Raw genomic sequence first — 14,885 nt, forward strand, 5'->3', positions numbered from 1 at the left:
AATAACTTCAAAACACTTCCTGCTCCACTCTGTTAGTTTTCCAGAATAATTCCTGATGACCACAAATTGTTTCTTTTCTTGTGTTCACTCAGTGCCTGCACAGAGAAACAAGGTGAACACTTCATGGTTCCTCTTTGCTCTTCTCTGACCGCTTTCTTTCTGTCTGTGCTGCTATCTCAGTCATGTTGACATATTTCCTGTCTCTCCTCTTCCTGTTGCAGGAAAATGTCAGACCAAGGATGCATCTAAAAACTGCAGTTTTTAGATGCATCCCTGCAGTGCAGGGATTGGGCACCCCTGTATTAGAACAACAGTTTGAAACACAGGAATGCAATTCTGATTCCAACCACCCATCAAACACTAACCACGACTGTCTTTATCCTGTCTCCCTCTCCTCACCACCAACCAGTCACAGCAGATACCTTAAACCTGCTCCTGTTTTTAATCCTGTTAAAAGAGAGTTTTTCCCAGATCTAATTTTCCATCCATCCATCCACTGATCCAGAAGCCCAGACATATCTCTCTCCCCAGCCACCTCCTCCAGTTTGTCCAGGGGAACACCAAGGCATTCCCAGGCCAGCCAAGAGACGTAATCTCTCCAGCATGTCCTAGGTCTACCCTGGGGCCTCCCCCCGATGGTTTGCACTTTTTCAATTAAGGGTCATGAGGGAGGTGGCCCTCAGTTGGAAAAGGGGAAGAAGACTCATGAAAGATAAGGGTGGGTGTGGTAGGACTTGACTTAAGTGGTCAAAGAAGTGCAGGAGACTGATGCTGTCCAGTGTAGCAAGTGATTTATTCACCATTTGGTGCCCCAAACAATATTTACAAAAAATAAATAAGAAACTCAACTCTATAAATAACTCAGTTCAAATGAACATAACTAAACTTAAATCAACAGAAATTAAGGTCAAACTGCACACAGCTACACTGACCTGAACCTTTTTCCTCAAACACCTGAGTTCTGCTTAAATAGTCCACTTAACCAAACGATTTCTCCTCTGGACTATTCCATTCAGTAGGTAGGTAAGATAAACATGATTATATTCAAACCTCTACTGCTAGTCTTTACTGGCAACATAAACTCTGTGGTGTAATCAATACATATTACAACAATAAATCTATTTCTTCATAAACCCTCTAAAATCAAGTTTATTAAATTACAAGCGTTCTTCCCCTCCTGAGGTCTCTTCCTGTGACCTCAGATGAACCCAGAAGCTATAAAGCAGGAAGTAAAACTACATTTCCTCCTTTTGTTTCTGGAAGACAGGTAGGTAAGGTAAGTTCTAAGCAATACAAATTAACAGTTGAAATAAAGAACATGTTAACTTAACAAACTTGTAGGAATTGATTTAAACAAAGATGTTATATTATATAATCTGTAAAAGTGCAAAACATAAACAAACCCGGGATAGTAGATGTTGCCTATTGCAGATTACATGTGAAATATGGTTAAATCAAAACAACAATGTTAACTAAGAATATGAACAAATGGTGTTCTCACCCACTTTGTCACAGTGGGTCACACAGAGTCAAGCATTTATTGTTTAATCTCTCAGAACAAGGCAGTCAGACATTTGATTGCTGCCATCCTTTGTTATAAAAACAGGGACAGACCTTGGAAAATTTTTCCCCCCATTGTGATGATCAGAAGAGTCTTTGGGAATGTTATAGATCTTATCTGAGCAACAGTAAGTATTTTAAAATTCTATCTTTCAGTCTTTTACATTCATGATAACAATGTCACATCTGGGTACAACCTGAGATCAATAACAAACACGTGACATAATAAACTGTCATTACTTAATCAAGTAAAAATGGAGCCAAAATGCAGAAGTATTGTGTGAAATCCACCTTTAAAAACAGGAACTTGAAGTCATTGTTTTCAGTATGACAAAATTACTACAATCAAAAAGATGAAGTTTACTCACTTACTCTCCTGTACTCTGATTACAATCATGTGATTTCCAGGAAGTGCTGCAGCGCTGCATGCTCTCTCTCTCTGCAGACTATTTGCTGCTGCCTGTCTCTACATGTTTTCTCTGTGTGTGTTTCTGCTGCTTCTTTGTCCTCACTGTAAACAGATGTACTGAGAGACTCCTGCACTGATGTTTCATAGGAAAGTCCAAACAGCCTCACTGGTTCTCCATGAAGAACAAAGATTTGCTCTCTGTGGCTCCAACACAACTTAAAGACAATCAAAGGTGGACAAAGTTCTGCAGAACAGCTGTGGTTTTATGGAGGCTACAGCTAAATGCTGCCTCCTCCATCAGTCACCTCTTACGATACATTTATATGTAGTTATCACTTCCTTTTTCTTCAACACTTATGGGAAAGTCAAACGAGTTGCTCAAAGACAGATCTGTTATTGTAATCAGTGACTTCATTTAAACCTTGAATTTAATCTTAGTCAGGTTTATGAAACTCTGATGCTGTTTTTCACTGAAAATACCAACAGACTCAGACATTTAGAACAAAGCAGATTATCACAACTAGATAACAGAGGAATGTTTGCTTTATTCTGATCAGATTCTCTGTTTGTCGGTGCCTTTTTGTTTGTCTCTTCAGGCAAGATTTAACTGTTAGAAGTAAGTCGTTTTTAAAATAAAATAAAAAAAATAAAATCTATTGTTTAGAATGTTTCTGCTTCCCACAGCCTTGAATTAAAGTTTATTTCCACAGACTGATAAAAGAAAAAGACCCAAAATAATTTACTGATAAGCTGATGACCATAGGCAGTTTGTCTAATCTTCACTCATTGACAGCACAGAGGAAGGAAGTTAATATTTCATAGTTTCGCTTTGTCACATTTGAACTGATCTTCAACTTTCATCAAATTTTCCCAGCTGGATTTTAAATGATCATGTTGACATATTTCTGTCTACGTTCTCGCATCAGATGGGAAAAAATTATAATACATATTAAATAATTCAATAAAATGAAGCTGCTGAGGTTTACTCACATTATTATACATCATACTGATCCTCACACACTGAACAGAAACCACATTCTGTCTTCAGACTGTGACAGGTGGAGTGGGTTTCCAGCCCCCACCCGTGTGTACTTCAAGGACCTGAAAATATTTATTGTATTTCAGGGTTTCATTAAGTTATTTGACAGAAAGATCAGCTGACTGTGAGGGCTCAGAGTCAGCTGTGACTTTGTTTTTGTGGCATTTGTTTGTCAAATATGTGAACTCACATCTGATAGGTGGAGGAATGTGGTTGCTAAGGTGATGCTGTGGGCGCTGATGTCACAGATCTGAGATGTGGATCTACATAAAACAGCTGACAAGGAAATACAGGTTATTTTGTTCTCTGGCTGTTTAGTACAGAGGTACATTTTTCATTATTTTATTTTTTTAATTTTTTTTTTTTTTTTTTGCTCTTTACATTTTTTTAAATCTTTTCATTATTTCTTTTGTACCATGATGATGATCATCACTTTGAGGATTTCAGAGATTCCTTCAGAACTGTAAAAGTTTAAAATACTTTGAGGTTTCATTGGACAAAGGTGGTTTTATGGAGTCTACAGCTAAATGCTGCCACCTCCATAGTACAATTACATTTAATCTGATGTAGTCAGGTTTAAACTCAGACTCAGACATTTAGAACAAACTAAGAGTCAGATCATCAGAAACGAGAACACGGACATGTCTGCTGTAACTGCCTCACAACTCTGGACTCTAATGTGTTTCAGCATCTTCATGTTTGTCTCTGCAGGTGAGATTTAACTGTTATAAAACAAACTGAGTGTCACTCTGGTTAATTTATTAATAATATGTGACAAATAATTATTTTCATATTGATTCAGTTTGTCTGTGTGTGTGAAGGAGACACGAGGCTCGGTGAGGTCTGTGTGGACTATTTCTTTAATAATATATTAATAGATATTCTAAAGTATTAATTATTATAATTATATAATATAATAATATAGGGTTAATGATTAAAATCACACCAGTATAAATATCTATTATCTATTATTAATATATAGCTGTAATCCAGCTGTGACACAGACAAAAGTGTAATGTGTGTGCCAATGTGATGTGTTGTAGTTTCAGCAGTCAGTATAGTCAGAATACAAAATGTGGTATATATTACGGTAGATAAGCTTATAATCAGAAGTGTGTGCTGATTGGTCTTTATTTTGATGGGCACACCATGCGACCAATCCCAAGCAAAGACAGACTCTGATCATATGATTATGTAAAACAAGGAAGGAGGTCAGACGTTTCCATGTGTAGTAGTACAGGACAGGTACACAGACTGAGTCAGATTTAAAGTGTGTTGGGAAAAAGTGAAGACACGAGTGAAAGTGTAAAATGAGCATTTAGTTGCATTTCAATGATATTGGAGGCTGCAGAGCTGAGTGCAGAATTTATAAAATTAGGAGCCCTTTTTATTTTCAGCCATTTTCCATCACGAAGGACAAAACGTTTCAGACTCGTCCATGTGTGTTTCCCAAGTAGTAGTAAATGCATAAAAATAAGGCTTTTATGAAAACACTTATTAAAAATTGCTTCCTTGAAAAAGGCTAAATTTACAGTTCAGTATTGAATATCATATAAAATATACAAAGTGTGTTTGAATGGCAGAGATGCAGAAATGCGTGTATGTGGCACAGAGCCATGGTTCAGTGTCTGAGAGTCTACATGAGTCTCACAGGCCTGAATGTGCGCTTGGAGCCATTTATAATCATAATTTGTCATTCTTACCTCCTGCTCACCACGAACAAGCACAAGCAGGCATTTTGGACTTTTAACTGTAGTTTCATGAGTTTATACAGTTTTTATAAGTTTATTTTTTCCTACTTTTCCTACTAAAAAATCATTTGCCCATTATACTATACAAAGTATTTAAGAAATTAACAATTAGATGCCAGAAAGTTTCAGTTTTTCACTTTAGAAATTTCTGTTTTTATTTAAAAGACAGTTATGAATAAAAGTGGTCAGTCTGGGTAAAGAACTATTAGAATGTTTTCTGTAATTTTACACATTTATTTCTACACTGCAGTGGCAGTGATGGGTAGATGAAGCCTTGCGGAGTGTGTAGCACATTCCAGTTACTGCACTGACACTGTGTCTGTATGTTACTCAGTAGCTGCCTGTTGGGTTAAAAATCCAAAAGGCAGGGTGAGGAGAGACACCCTGGCTTTTGGACCCCAAATGAGCAAATGTTCCTGTTTGACGTATCATAATCTTAAGTAATCACAATTCAGTACAGTGTCAAATGCAAACTTTACAGTTTTTTCTCTCTTTTTTCGTGACAGTGGGAGTGGTTGTGCAATGAGGGGAGAAGGCAAGTTTAAATGAGCTCACACTTAAGACAACGTCCTTTTTCTCCTTGGTTTTATTGCACAATGGGTGCTAAATGAGCCAAAAATGAAAATACAGCACTGTTTGATCAATAACTACAGAGTAATGGGTAACAACAATAACTGAGGACAAGAAGAAAGGAACTGACCTACATCCTCAGAGGTTAATCCATTAAAATTATTTGTGGTGGAAACAGTATGAAGAAATTTTGACTTACTTGGGGAAGTGAGTGAGTCCATCCTTGCAAGGGGTGACTGGTTAGTCTGCTCACAGGGAGGGAGTCCTGGGAGGGCCAGCAGGGAAGCTGGAAGCAGGAATCCTCATACAGAGGAGTGTTTGCAGCTTGAACTTGTTCATAAGTATTGGTAGATAATTGTAGCTTAATGAGAAACAGGTGTACCAGGCTGCTGAGTGTGAGTCCAGACTGGACTGGAGGGAAGATGGAGGCCCCTCCATCCCATAAGCTGGATTTACTGGAGAAGTGAACAGTTGTACTTTGACCTTTAACCTCTGTGCTCTGTGTTGTTTCCTTTTTCAGACCAGAAATACATCACAGCTGAGTCTGGACAGGACGTCACTCTGACATGTCGAGCTCCAAACAACAACATCATCTTAGGTGTAGAGTGGAGCAGAGCTGACCTGGAGAGAGAATATGTGCTTTTGTACAAGGATGGCTGATTTGAACCAGATCATCAGCATCCATCTTTTAAGAACCGGGTGGATCTGCAGGACAGACAGATGAAGGATGGAGACGTGTCTTTGATTCTGAAGGATGTGATCATTAATGACACTGGAACATAACACAAGTGTGGTGTCGTTGAGACAGGAACACTTGGTTTGAAACCCATCAGCATCATCACACTGAGTGTTGTTCCTCCAGGTGAGTGAGTAGAGTTGAGTGTGTGTGTGATCAGAGGTGAAGCTGCTTCCTGGTTGTTGATGTTTGTTTCTAAAGATGTTGTTGATGAGACTTTGTAGAAAGCAGCTGGTCTGAGTGATGTGATCAGAGTGCAGTAGATAATGTCTGACAGCAGTTTGAAGAGGAAATGGATTCTGTTCTGTTCTTCACTCATCACCTACCTGACAGCTGACACCTCACACCTGTTTCTCACCTGCAGCTCAGACAGGAGGACACACAGGATGGAGTAACTCAAGGAGGTTATGAACTGGCAGAAATCGTAATGTTGTTTTGTTACCTCATTGCTGTTTTAATTTTTGTGAAGTGCACAAAACCCAAAGATAAGTCAAAACACAATTAACATGTTCAGCTGAACATATTGTTGGAATGTCTCAGGTGCTGTTTGAATGATTTGCTGCAGTTCTTACTGGCAGAAGGACAAACAGTGGATGGAGGGAAAAAAACAGCAACGAAGAAGGAGGGCGCTTCTGTTTGAAGGACAGTTGGTGTTTCAGTTCCTGCTGTGCTTGGCTTGTTGCTCTCGTTTTTTTGTTTGTTTTTTCGGTACCACTTTACAATAAGACTCCCTTATAAAGGGGAGTAGCTAATAAATAGTTTATAGAGATGTTATTAATTAATCTGTAAATTTTTTATGAGTCATTAATAAGTGTTTATTATGCATTAGTTAAGGGTGAGAAAGAAAAATCTGACCAGTTTTTTGCCAAATAGTGAGCCAAATCTAGAGTTGCTTTATTAAACATTTCAGACTAAGTTACTACCTTGTAAGCCCAAAACGCTTTTTTAAACATTTTTTTTTTTAAGCATTTAATATTGTAATTTATCAATGAATTATAGATACAACAAAGCTCCATTTGATAGTGGGTAAAGTGTAAAACCATCTATTGACGACTAATAATAAAGTGAATCTTAAATGTAAAACATCACCATTTATTACACTTAGACCTAAATGCCAATCAGTGCTTGAAATAACATTTAACTACAGTCAACATGGTAACATAAAAAAAACAGCTTAAATAAATAAAAACAGAGTAATGTTTGTCAAAACATTCCTGTAGGCTCTCCACCCATCGCTGATAATGGTACTATCCAACTTAACATGCTGTCTGATCAGAGGAACAAGGTGGTGCATTGATCATTTTTCAACAAGTTTTAACACGAGCTTTCTCCTTTTGTCTTTAATTCCCATCAGTCCAAATAACCATTTCTTCCTTTTCCATGCATTTCCAAAGCATTCACGTGCATACTGAAAATAAAAAGAATAAAATTAAACAGAATATTTACAAAGAAACATTCAAAAAGCTGGTTGCTTCTTAAAATTTTAGTCACATTACTGTACATATTGCTTTAAAGTAAACTGGATTTTAACTTCACTACCTGACAGCATGGTCAGGATGTTGGTTGAATACCTGTTTTCTGGAATTTAATTTCTTGTTGGGATTAAAAGTATGTTTTTGTTGAAATATTTTAATTCGGATTCAAATCATTTTCATCTTATGGTGACAAACAGGGCATCTAAGCTCCTTCTTCTTTAGCAGGTGTTTCATCTGTAGCCATGTAATGAGCCTCACTGCCATATTATTCATGCATATTTTGTACTTGCATATTTTATGCTTGGGAAATATGTATGCTTTATATGTTGATGAACCCTTTTGCATCTAGTGTTTTTATAAGAAGTCTTGTAATTGCCTAATTTTGTGTATTTTTTCTGTTACATAAGCAGGCATTCTTACTTTAGTTTAATATTTCAATCAAACTTTTAATTTTAATTTAACACAAAAACAAAACACTGCAAATCCCCAGAACAGAAATAGAACCAAACTCAGTAGCCAAACAGTTTGTTCTCAGTGCAGATTGACACACACACACACAAATCAAATGCCTCCGCTTGGATGGGCTGATTCGGTTTCTCCTCTTAGTGAGTATCTGCTTCTTCTTTAAACTGCAGCCAGATGCTGCTTTGTTTATGGGTCTCAGTTATATTTATGTGTTTTTGCGATGCACTCTCCTCCTCACCGCTGTCTACTGTCTCCCTCACTGACTGAGGGGTAGTGATGTGCGCAGTGATCCTGAAATATTGAAACTTCCATTACCAGAGTTTGATCTTGCAGGATCAATTCCCATATGAAAATAGCAATATCTAATTTGATTGATTTTTTTATGTTTTTATTTTTAACCATAAATATGGTGCATACAGAGCAAAGTAAACTCAACATTTAGCGGGACAGTCTGCAATACACAGTTAACAGGAACTACAGTCACCTTCCGCCTCATTAATGTGCGTGCTACGGATCTTCAAGAGTGTGAGCCAATGAGAAACCTGAGGCACAAAACATTCGACCACAAAACACACAATCTTGGCGTTCACAGATCATAACTGCGTTTGAAATTATTCTGTCTGCGATGTATGTGGGAAGACAGTTAAATACTGTGGCAACACAACAAGACTCGTTTAAAAAAAGTTGTGTAAAGTTGGGAGTCGGCTCTTCTAAATCACTACAAGGTGTTTGCTCAGGACTCATCAAAGAACTGGAAAGAGAGACATTTCCTCCGAAGTCAGCATCTCTTACACATATGAAACTAGACTAGTTCCATAAGCATTATTCTTATTTTACAGTCTTCAGATAAACATCAGATTATTTATGAATCTTAGTGAAGTTCCCTTATTGTCATTGTGTTGATTAAAAGATTTTAGTCAGTTAACTTTAGGTTTTGTGCCAGTTCACTCCATAGGATATTTTGAGTGATTCATTTTCATAATTCAATCATTTATTTATCATAATCTTTCCCAAAGCAAAGTTAACAATATCTAGATTATGATTTCTTTCACTAATTAGCCTATAGGCTTTGCAGTCCATACATTGTAACTGTTTTTAGTCTTTTCTGTTGTTTTTTTCTCTCAGAAACAATTTTATAACGGCTGAATTTTGTCATTCACATATTTTAATAGTGTGCCGATGGCAGAGTATTCATTTAAATTGTAGCTGTGTCACTTCTATCCCTCTTGTTACCACCTGCTTAGCATAGATGGGATTATTTTTTATTACAGAGTAAAAAAATACACAGTAATAGGTAATTACTGCCAAGAAATAAATGTTTTTGATAATGTAATAGCCTTAAAATAAGAATTAAATTAGGTTTTTTTTATGTATACCTTTTAAGGGCACATGATGTTTTTCTTTAACAAAATCATCATTCTGTTTAAGCACATAAACTGACTAAATAATTTCAAAGTTATATGTTTAAAGCGTGACTTTGAGGTCCTGTCAGGCAAGCACCACCAAGGCTGGGGATGGAGCAATACTGGAAGAGGATATGGGAGAAGGACACAACTGGCACAATGACACACTGGCTTGGAACTTTGATAGCACAGTAGCTAAAGTCTGTTATGTGCTCCATCACAAACTCATACTGGTGGGATCATGTGTATAATGAATTAACATACTTCTCCACTAGAGTGCTTGTTGGGTTTGATCGATTTTATCCAGCTAATCACTTGTAGGTTCATTATCTTTAGATCAAATTAAAAATCAAACCATTCAAAATGGAAAAGAACAGTTTATTGAACAGAGTGATATAAACAACACAAAGCAACCCTGTTGGTTGGAGACTGAAGTATTTCACACACATCAGGTAAAAAACAACAACAAAGATGGAGAGAAAAGAGTAGAGAGGGAGACAAAGTATTAATTTGGGTTTCACTCTGGACTATATAGGTGTTGGTTAGATATCAGTGGTGTTCACCTTGGGGTGTCAGTCTGAACACACAGGAAACTCTAATAAGGTTATACCTGCTTTACTGTCATTAATTAACACAGCAGCACTACTGTGCAATCCCAGGCTTACTCTCTTAATCTTGCTCTCTCGCCACAAGGGGGCTCTCACACACAGTGAAAAAGGTGACTGAAGAAGAAACACTCCGTGCATCATGGGAATCCCCCAGAAGTCTACACTTATTGCAGCATAACTAAGGGAGGATGCAGGGTCACCTGATCCAGCCCTAACTATATGCTCTAGTAAAAATACAAGTAATCTTAAAAGTAGACACTCAATAAAGAAATGAATTGCAGTGAGAAGCAAAAAACAAAAAACAGCTTCTCAACCAAACACCTTGCATCAATTTGGAGAGGCCTGCACCACATCACCAGCTGGAGGAGTCCATCCCTCCACCCTGAGGAAAATCCTCAACTGGCTTCACACCTTCCACTGCAGATTTGAAAGTCAGTCTGTTCACACCTCCAATCTGTTCACCTCACATCTACACAAGACTTTCTGCAGCCCTCACCCCCCTCTGCTCTGATCCCCCTTGCACTCTCACCTGTCTGCACTAAAGTACTGTGAGAAGGATGTGTCTGCGCTTCAAGACACAGAAGCCCAGGAAGCCTTCAAGATCTGACTACTCAAAAATGTTGTGTGGATATTGAATATTTGTTTGGTAATCAATGTGCATGTCTGTTTTAGATTTTTAAGAATTTTATGCTTGTTTATCTTGTTATGTATGGATTAGCCTAGTTTATGTTTTATCTTTCATGAAAAACATTTAAAAATAGAGAATAACTAATATACTCAATATTAGTTATATCTTTTTTGCCATACAACCCCCAATCTGGTATGCTTACCCCCAAATTTTATTTACAACAACGCAAATTATACATACCAAGTGAAGGATGTTGTATTGACAATTTGTCAATGCTTAAAATCTGGAGATGAAATTGAAAAACGTAAACATCTTTTCTTGTAGGGCCAACACACATGAGTGAGTAGTTCGCATGTATATTAATGTTCATTAATTTCACTCCTCTTGGAATTTATGAAACTGAAAAGTTAGTTGTCAGGAGATCCCTTCTCAAAGAGTATCCCTCCATGGCTCAATTCCAGCTGCTGATTGTGAAAAAGGCCTCAGAGGCCAGTACGTAAAATGTGGACTCAAGTGAAGATTCAACCACAGGAGGCAGTGATAAGATTTCACATAAGCCTTACTGAACACAAGAGTAAAGATTGACACGAGGGAAGAAAGCTTGGCAGGAAGTCTCTGACGTGGTGAAACTGTAAACAGAGGGAGAGTGTGGTTAGGAAGGAAGTGAGGGGAGCGAAGACTGGTGAAGTGAGGGTTACTGGATTTGTGTCTTACTTGACAGTTGGAGCACATATGGCTCTGGAGGGAGGGTGGAGTGGCCTGGTGAGCGTCTTGGAAGGCGAGTGAGGGGAAAGGATTGGACCTGGCTTTCCCTGAGATCCAGAGGAGACAAGCATCTCTACAACACCAACTGTCTGCCATCTATAACGCAGTTTTGAGATCCCTTCCCAGGCGCCTCAATGGCCACTCACACCTTGCGTCAGATGATCTCAGTAGTTCAAATAATAAGGGAAGGGAAGGTCTCATCGTGGCTTCACCTGAAATCTCTGATAATGACCCATGACCCATTTTTTTCACATCTTGGCTCATGTGATGAGGCAAATTATTATTATTAGTGGGTCAGTGACCCCGCATATAATTTGCTTATAAGCAGCAGCCTTTTCTGGTAGTTTTCACAGCATATCTATTTGCTTTGAAAAACACTGACCGCTCCTTGATGGGATGGATCTCTAGATAGATGCTCTTTTGTGATAATATCATCCTCTTCATTCAATCCCTTGGCTCATTGGTTCAGAGATGGACGGGTCATTTCCTGCAGATTCAGATAGAAAATATGTATTTTATGTTTTAAATTGTTTTTTATTATGTATTATGTGTTTATTATTTTAGATGTATATTAGCATCTATATTATTTTAATGTTTTACCTCTACATTGATATAAAGATACTATGATGAGAGTGGAGATGAAGTATGGACAGAAGACCACCAGATAGCGAATGAGTGTAAAGTCAAAATGAAGGGAAGTTTGAGAAGTTTCTGGAGTTCCTGAAGTAGGCAGGACTGTAGTTGCAGGTCTATCTGCAGAGAGAATCCCACCTGTTCAGGTGAATATGTGGATGAAGTGAGTGGAAAAAAATCAGAGTGAAGCTCCTCACCTGTGACAGTGATCCAGCTGGATGGAGACTCTCCATGACCGCTGATGTCACACTTGTAGAGGCCTTCATCAGACCTGGAAACATGCTGGATGGTCATGTGACCTGTAGGCTGCTTCCTGATGAGGGAGCCATCTTTATAGAAAGCAGCTGGGAGGTTGGAGGGAGTGGTCTTTGTTTTACAGAGCAGAGTGACGTCATCTCCCTCCATCACAGGGAGGACAGGACTCTGCAGGATCACTGATCCACCTCAACACAGAGACAAACTACAGCATTTCATCCATTTACACACAGCTTCATCAACACTAACTCCACACACTCAGCTTACCAGTGACTGTCAGGTTAACCATGTTACTGATGGGACCCTCTTTGGACTCACACCAGTAAACTCCACTGTCCCACGTGTAGATGTAGCTGATGGTACATGAAGAAACAGACCATATTCCAAAGTCATCTCCACACTGAATCATCAGTTTTTTGCTTGTGTTTCTCCGGAGACTGAACGAGCTGTGAGCAGAGCCGTCATCCTCCTCACAGTGCAAAGTCACAAGGCTTCCTTTAAAGAATTGAGAGCTGCTGGGACTCACAGTGAGATGAGCTGTTTGGTAAGGGGGACAAAAGATATTACCGAATAGTTATTTCGAACAAAAATATTTGTATTTGGGAACAAGAAAAACTGTATATCAAAAAGCTGAGTTTTCTTATGAGACCACAGTGCATGCCATTTAGACCAGTGGTCCCCAACCCCCAGGCTATGGACCAGTACCGGTCCATGAGTTGTTTGGTACAGGGCTGCAAGAGTTGAGGTTCGGGTGTGAAATTTATGGTTTTCAGGGTTTTTATTGGTTTTTATCATTTTATCATTATTATTTCTTGTCTTTTATCGTTAACATAGTTTCCCTGGGTCTTTTCTCGTATGTTAAGATTAAATTTGTCATGAACTGTAGTTCTAACATGCAAGCTTGACCCAGAAGCAAACACAATACGCAGGAAATGCGCGCAGAATAAACTTTATTTCTCAACTAAAGGCGACCCGGAATAACCAAAGGGAACACGCTGTTTCAATGTTAGAACAGAAGTGACCTGGAGATAAATGATTTGGGAACGCCATGATCAGAACCATGGGAGGCTGCAACAGAAAAGGGAGAGTTAATGGGGAGCAGGGAGATGACAGCATACAACGGGGTAGAGCTATTTATCTTACGATCGGGCCGGACCATTGGAACTGGAGGCAGGGGTGAATGTAATGGATTCCAGGGAATGGAGAGGATGATGACAGGTGGTTTATCTGAAGTCCAGGCACTTTTATTTGCCACCTCCTTTGACTACGATGACCTGGATGACTGAGAACCTTCACAGACACATGTGCTTTAGAGGGTAAAAGTTTGAAATGGAAAAATTACTGACCTTGATGTGCATTGCAGCTCAGCAGTGAGGCGAGAACTACAGGAAGTGACACCTAAGTTAGTTTTCACACGTTGCATGCTCAGCAAGCGTTATTCAGCCCTGCATGTTCTTTTCATAGTTCTCAAAATATTTACAGCTCTTGTTTCTTTAGTCTAATCCAGACTCAGCTCATCACTTTTACAGTAAAAGTGTTAGAAGTAAATTTAAAAAGTTGCTGCTGTAACCAGTCATAGGGATGAGAAGATTTTTAAATTCTAATAATGTTCCCACAGAACAGATTAGCAAAGACATATTTCATATATAGCAAACACTGAATATACGGTTATTTGGTTTGTTATCATAATATCAACTTTTTCAAAATTTGTGTTTTAAAATGATCTCATAGTTTGGAGAAAGTGTAATGTGAGAATATCACAAACATTCTAAGAAACATTCTTGGAGCTGAAGACTCCAGATCAGCTCCGTACACTGAAAACTAGAAAAGACAACAGATCTGCAGTAGACTTCTCTGGTAAGATTTTTAAGGTAATTTTAAGTCATCACAGTTAAAGAAACATATTTTGCTTACAGAGCAGTGGCAGCAGAGGTGTTTCCTCCATTGTTTTTTCTCAGTAATGGTACTGAAACTTTCAGCAGCTTAAGTTTAAGCCCCTCCCAGTCCCCCATCCTGACTTGCTCTCTGCTGTGATGTCCTCACCATTTATCTACACTATGCTAGGATAGAAAGCATTCACTCATGCAAGTCATTGAAATTCAGGTATTCTAATTACTTCCATGGCCATGGGTGTAGAAAATCAAGCACCTAGGCATCCAGACTGCTTCTACAAACATATGTGAAAGAACTGGTCACTCTCAGGAGCTCAGTGAATTCCAGTGGTATCATGATAAGAGTCCAATCATAAAATTTCCTCACTAATAAATATTGCATAGTAAACTGTTTGTTATAAAACCACTAACAGGAAGCAATTGGGAATCACAACAACTCTGCCACAAAGTTTTAGGCCATGTAAAATAAGCATCCGCTGACCCTGCGGGGAGTTGGGCTTGGACCTGTAAAATGTAAAATCCAGTAAAAGGGCATCTTAATACTTCAAAATACCAAGATATTTTGGACAATTTGGACAATTGGACAATGCTCCCAAGTTTGTGGGAACAGTCCCTTTCTGTTCCACCATGACTGTGCATAGTGGATAAAGGAAGGTCCATAAAGACATGGATGAGAGAGTTTGGCAGTGAAAACCT

General features: G+C 38.5%; 1 long non-coding RNA gene across 1 annotated transcript; it reads right to left on the reverse strand.

The window, feature by feature from the left end:
• Positions 1-9,765: 9,765 nt before the first annotated feature.
• On the reverse strand, positions 9,766-12,302 carry LOC102081687 (uncharacterized). Its single transcript, XR_001223518.3, has 4 exons — positions 12,240-12,302; positions 12,010-12,162; positions 11,359-11,896; positions 9,766-11,273 (listed from the first exon to the last, which is right to left on the reverse strand). It is a non-coding gene; the product is annotated as an uncharacterized LOC102081687 (long non-coding RNA).
• Positions 12,303-14,885: the final 2,583 nt, after the last annotated feature.

This window comes from Oreochromis niloticus, linkage group LG3, assembly GCF_001858045.2.
Source record: "Oreochromis niloticus isolate F11D_XX linkage group LG3, O_niloticus_UMD_NMBU, whole genome shotgun sequence".
Lineage (NCBI taxonomy): Eukaryota > Metazoa > Chordata > Actinopteri > Cichliformes > Cichlidae > Oreochromis > Oreochromis niloticus.